This window comes from Aedes aegypti, chromosome 2 (assembly GCF_002204515.2).
Source record: "Aedes aegypti strain LVP_AGWG chromosome 2, AaegL5.0 Primary Assembly, whole genome shotgun sequence".
Taxonomy (NCBI): Eukaryota; Metazoa; Arthropoda; class Insecta; order Diptera; family Culicidae; genus Aedes; species Aedes aegypti.
Window position 1 is genome coordinate 169,928,065 of NC_035108.1, and position 6,382 is coordinate 169,934,446.

General features: G+C 39.3%; 1 protein-coding gene across 4 annotated transcripts in view; it reads right to left on the reverse strand.

Annotated features, from left to right (window-relative positions):
- The window catches only part of LOC5572191 (protein lingerer), a 50,929-nt gene extending 44,862 nt beyond the window's left edge, over positions 1–6,067 (reverse strand). Inside the window, exon 1 of one of the 4 annotated variants that reach the window (XM_021843113.1) lies at positions 6,028–6,062. The gene's annotated coding sequence lies outside the window, so the exon portion shown is untranslated. The other 3 variants (XM_021843116.1, XM_021843111.1, XM_021843110.1) reach the window with 3 other exon arrangements.
- Positions 6,068–6,382: the final 315 nt, after the last annotated feature.

Genomic DNA, 6,382 nt, shown 5'->3' on the forward strand with positions numbered 1-6,382 from the left:
TTTGTTACATGTGATAATTTTGCTAATCAAAGTGTTCCCATAAAATATGGAACGTCCAAGACGCTGTTGGAAATGCCACTCTATTTTACAATTGTTGTGGAATGTTGAGCCGCAGACAGACGGTTAAGCAGGAACAAATTTATTCAAAATTCCTGTGTAAATTCTACCGTGGTGTCACCTAGGGAGCAAATTGCTGCAGTACAGTGACAGTTCGTAAAAGCACGTGGCATCTACTTCTCGCTTACCACCCAATCCACCACCCACTGAACAAAACTATCAAAACAATCACTTTAAAAATGATTCACACAATTGTGATACTTTCACGCCATTTTATTTTACGTGAGTAACGATCATTCAAGGTTATTATACTAGTATGAATCTGTGAGTAATTTAAATGCCAACTTGTGGTAAAAATTACAAAAGATTTAATTAACTTTTACATGAGAAATTAGATCCAAGAGGGAACATCACCCACCTAGCGCAAAAAAAGGTGCATAGTTTTTAGCGTTGAGCTCGCCGGCAGTGGGAGCGGTTGTGTGTCATGCTGTCAACGAAATGTGATCGGGGTGGTGGCGGGACGCATACGCCACTAACGCCATCTGTTAGCTGATTGCCACTTGGCGATTTGTGGCGGCCATGTTTTTACACAAGTGGCTGAGTCTAACTTGAACGTCTGTCTGCGGTTGAGCACTCACCCCGACGGCACTGCAGCAGCGTCCGCGATTACAGTCTCAAAATGTTTAGTCATAAATTATTCATGACAAATGAAATTTTGTATGAAGCTGTGAAATTGATTTAGGAATATTAGAAGTCATATATAAAGTCGGAAATATTTCTCTTTTAACTCTTTTCCACTAATTTGATGGCCCTGAAAAGGGCCGATGGCTTTGTTAGCTTTGATGCTCTTACAGATAAATAACACTGCGGGATGTTATCAGTTGATTGCCATGGTCAAACGGGGAATCCTCAACTCAAATGCATAAATTTGAGCAAGTTATTTGCTTATACGACGAACCGAAAATTTCGTGGCGTGGATGGCGCACAACAGTAACAGGTAGTGGATCACCGGGCTTAAGTCGAAATCTGATGATGGCGGCGATGACGATGGCTGGGTGAACGCAAACAAGCGGTGAAGCACAAAGCGAGAATGACTTGCCCGACCGTGTTCACAGTTCGACCGCAAATTTTCCTGTGGACTGCTTCCCCTACTTCTTCTTCTTTTTCTTGGCGGCGGCAGCGGTGATGACTTTGGCTTCGCACGACAGTTTGATTTGAGCGAAGCAAGACAAACGGGGTGGTCCCTCGCTATCGATGTCTGTGCCTGAGAAGCACGCCCGGTCAGAGCAACACGATCTGTTGCCTGCTGTGATGGGATCCAAGCGGAGAATGGAAAGCAAATGACGTCAAATTTGGTCTAGCACCCCTATTTATAAATTTGCTTGAAATCAACATTCTCTTTTAAAACAGTAATTAAGCTATTTGGACAGGTATGTGGGATTCAGTAAGTAAACGGCATGACCCTTTGATGTCTTGTCTTTCAATTGAGGTGCCATTCAAGGAATTTCGTTAAACCAGCAAACAGTTATAAGAGTTAAAAATATTTCATGCCAACGTTAGGCTCTTGGTTTTGAAATTCCAATTTCACTGTATAGAGAATTTTTATTTTACTTTCAAGCTGTGCGGCATAATCAAATGCAAACGCATTCAGTTTCCGATGGTTAGTGCCTGTGCTTTTACTGTTCATAAGTCGCAAGGTGGAACTTTCCCCGAGGTCGTGTACGACTATGACAAAAGCCAGGATAAACAATTGGTATATGTTGGTTTGTCGCGGGTTACTTCACTGCAAGGACTATTTTTGACAAACTCTACCATTTTTTTCAAGTTCCATCACGCCAAAGGCAGCAATTCTCCCAAGAGGGTTGACTTAAGGAATGAGCTGCAGCGCTTAGGCAATCATCGATTAGTGGCGCTTTGAGACGAACTGCGTGAAATACTGGATTATAGCGGCCAAGCCTGCATATTGATGAGAATCAATGTACAGAGCCTAAATGCTCATGCAATGGATATTGCTACATACCAAAGCACTGGACCGATTCTATCAAACATCTAATCTACTGGAGGAGTTTGGCAAACTACAGCTGGAGCCAGAAACCGATCACCCAATCAAGCAACACAAGGAAGCAACGACCAAAAAAACAAATTCAATCATCTGGCATTATACCTGGAACACCAAACAATGGTCTCGGAACCACAGAACGATAAATGGTTCTTTTCAGGACTACAAAAATGAGTCCAAAAAGAGTATACTTCTGAAAACTTCATCCGATCAATAACAACACAAAACTAGTACACTTACAAATTCATACACATGACAAATCAAATTATTAATCATCGTAGTTCTACGTCAACCCCGCGGTAATGTAATAGACATTACCCACCCCAAATTTTTTTCAAATCAGCGTCAGTAACTTTCACACGGTTTTGAGAAAACTAATTAAGGGTTTGTTCACAAATTTCATAACGCCAAAACTGACCATTTTTAATACTATGAGCTATACATGAGCTGTATGAGCTGTAACATCTTCAAGACACCCACCCACCCCCTTCAGCATTTTGAAATTTGTGAATGGGCCCTAAGAAGAATCACAACCTGTTTTCTAAAAAAAATGTTTTAAAATGTATCACCTTCTTAACATCTTCGCCTTGTATATCGCTCAAATTTTGAATACAATCAGCTCGTGTTCAAAAACTAGATAGTTTCTATTATTTCCCGCAAAAATAATTATAACAAAATGATAAGCCGTTTCATTCAGTTACTTTCGACGTTTTTCTACTAGTGTAAAATCGGCTCAAGTAGTGTTTTGTTTTGATTCGTGGTTAAGTCACTCTGTCTCTCCATACAACTGAGCGGTGAAAGTAGTGGTTGGGTTGCGAAAGTTGAAATTCTTACGTACGCCTTTTTGTAATTCCGAAATTAAACGTCTTAGAAGTGAAAAATCTAGTTGGGTAAGAGCGAAACGTGTGGAATTTCATCTGCGAAACACGTATGATCGATAAAGTAATAGATAGTTTGTTCACTTTTCTGACTTGACTATTTGAATAAGTTTTCGAGATTTGTATTGTTACGATACAAACCCGTAAATTATATTGTAAAAGCCTCACATACCATACCGTAAATTGTTAAAAACAATATATTTATATGTAATTGTATTATTATTTTTGCAATATACTGTATTGTATAATTAATGTTTTTAAAAATAGTACAGTTACAATGTTCTATATTGCTTATGTAAAGTATGTTTTATCAGAGATCCTGCTGGGTTATTGTAGGAGTCACTGTCGAAATCATACAATAATTAGGCAGCATCAATTTATTGAGTAACGCTAAAATTGAAAATGTTTGACACCCTTCTCCTCCCTCCGCAATGTTTGTTGTATGTCATTACGCTTGAACCGACCCCTCGAGGAGTACATAATTTGTGAACAGCGCCTTACCAACTATATTTTGAAGAACCAAACTCAAACCTAAATGGATCTAACCTTATCATAAGCTTTATATGTAAAGCAATTTTAATACATAGTAATTAAAACTCAAATCAATTATGCCAAAAATGTACGATCAACTGATGGAGCATACACTTCGTAGTTGCTACTCCGTGATCAATCAGGATAGTGATATTGCACAGAGAACCACTCAGATGAAGCTTGGGTTTTAGCTTTTTCCATCTTCAATGTACAATCCCACAACCCTTGATATTTTTCGATTGATAACGGCGCCGGCCACGTCCTTATGTCCACCGGGGAGAGGAAGGAAGTTAATTAGTTAGCTGTTGTTACTAGAAAACCGGAGAATCTCCTGCATTTCCCACAGCTACCTTGGAGGTAGGAGTGTTTTGTTAGTGATGGATGAGGTATTCGACCGTATGGATACCACTGTGGTAAGCGGTTAAGTCGATATATTCAATTCTAGCGATAGATAGAACTGATGATGTTTGCGCCATAATGACGCAGAGAGATAGAGAAAGACAACTATTAGAAAGAGTGTTACAAATATGTGAAAGGGACGGGCCTGGGATTGAACCCATGACCTTCTGCTTGCGAAGCAGAAGCGATAGCCATTAGACCACCAACCCCGTCACAAATCAATTATGCCAAAAATGTAGCTGCAAAACATACATAAAGTTATAAAATCTGAAATTAGAGCTATGACGGAAGGTCCCACTTACCCCGAGGTAACATAGGGGGAAGTGGTGGTAAAATGAACAGGGGTGGTAAAATGAACACCCTGCCTTTTACCGAGAAAAAAAACAAATTTCAGTAAATTTTTATCACGCACGGACGATTTAGAGCATAAATCGGAGTGTTCGGGTTGATAGGGAGGTCAATTGAAGTGAAAATATCAACAAACATTAGGATTTTAGAAAACTACGTTTGAAAACGAGAGCTGACATAACTTTTAGCTCGGAGGTCTTGAGGTTTTTCAGTGATGTGAATATCGTTGTGATATGATGTCAAATCTGAAACGTTTGTTTCTTTTTGAATGGGTTACAATCATTTATAGATATATTTTCGGCAATGATAATTTAAAAAAAATATTAGTTTTGCTCACGTTTTTTGCACGATGTTCATTTTACCACCAACAGCTGTTCATTTTACCCACATAGTGCAGGTAAAATGAACATTTCAATCGTTTTTTGCTAGCGATTAAAATATGTGAAAATTTAGCTTTTTTAGTCTGAATTCATGTTGCTGCTCTAGATAACATCCCTATTTTCGATCTTGTGTGATAGAACTATACATATTCTTCGTGTTTTAATCAGAAACAAGATGATATCTTTAAGGTGTTCATTTTACCACCCCTTCCCCTATGCCGTTTTCGATTTTAGGAACTGGGTCGGTGGTCAACACTAACAAACCAACGTCAAGCAAATTGTAAATTGCAAATTGTCGAACCTGAATCGGGTTGAGGTTCAAACACTGTGATTCAGAACGGGTTGCGCCAGTTCCATCCTAGGTTCAAAAACGATTTCGACAATAGCAATGCATGAACACTTCTCGCCGAACATTACTAAAGGACCTATGTACAAATGAGAGATTCTCTCCTCTCTCGCTCTCTTTCGATTATAACAGTGGAATACTAAAGCTTTTGGGAAGTTTTTCACTATAGATCGAAAGGCAGGTTCCTTGACTAGCGTTTCATACAAAAAACGCAAAAGAAGAGGTTAATGTGACTCAGTTATTAATTAAAGAGAAAGTAAACAAAGAGAGCCTCTCAATGTTAGATAGGTCCTTTAGTAAAGTTTCGCGAGACTTGAGCACATCGTAGGTGAGATTGCAAAAGTGCGACCCTCTAACTAATTTATAACAAGACTTTTTGTCACTTTTTGCCTTAGGGCCAATTTCTTCAACTTCGCTTAAGCCGTAAACCACGTTTACCCATACGATTAAACCAGGTTTAAGGCCTAAGCGGTGGTGAAGAAACCGCTTATTAGTGAGTTAAAATACTAAGTGAAATGAAAATATTAAATTTTCCCTCAATAATTATTAGTCTAAACTTCATACAATAAACACATCTGGCAACGCTGACAACCGAAGGGATGAATCAAACTCGCAAAAGGGAGAGCTCGCTCTTCTCGATTACAGCACCCCCTCTCCGCACCGATTTCCGCTTACCGCATCCAGCAACGCTGTTACTTGTTTGCTAGTATAGGATTTTGTACTCACGGCAGAATCAGCCACAAGCAAACCGGAGCGCACCGCCGCACACACCACAGAAGATGAGGGAAAAAAATCCTTACAAAAGATGATCCACCGAATGGAAAAGAAAAATTGGGAAAGTCTGAGCCAGACGCGAACCAAACTTTCACGCAATACTTTGACCGATCACGATCACTAACTATCACAAAATGGAAACCGTCTTCCCTACCACTATTTAATAGTATATTTACCACCCAAGATTCACTTTTTCAACACCAAAAATTAAAATGAAAAATTGTTGACTAATAATGATGTCTGAACGATAGGTACCTGCAAATGCGCTTTAATACGCACGTCGAACGTTTGCACTACTGTACAACTCTCGCAAAACGAGGCGAAAACTAACGGGAGATGTTTTCAGACCTACCGGCGTTATCGCGCTACTTTTTTACAGTCGACATTCACGCTAAGATCAGACAACTCATAAGTACCAAGGGACCAAATGCAGTACTAGAAGTGGTACTTATTCTGACTACTATGTTAATTTACAAGAAGTGTACTCTTAAGCCAAGTATGCTGTTCCGCTCAAGAAAAGTAAAAATTTCTGCTCAAGAAATGGTCAAGTAATTTCCTACAGTGAGCTCCATTTGAATTGACATTTCTTTTCAACTGCGTACTGCGATCA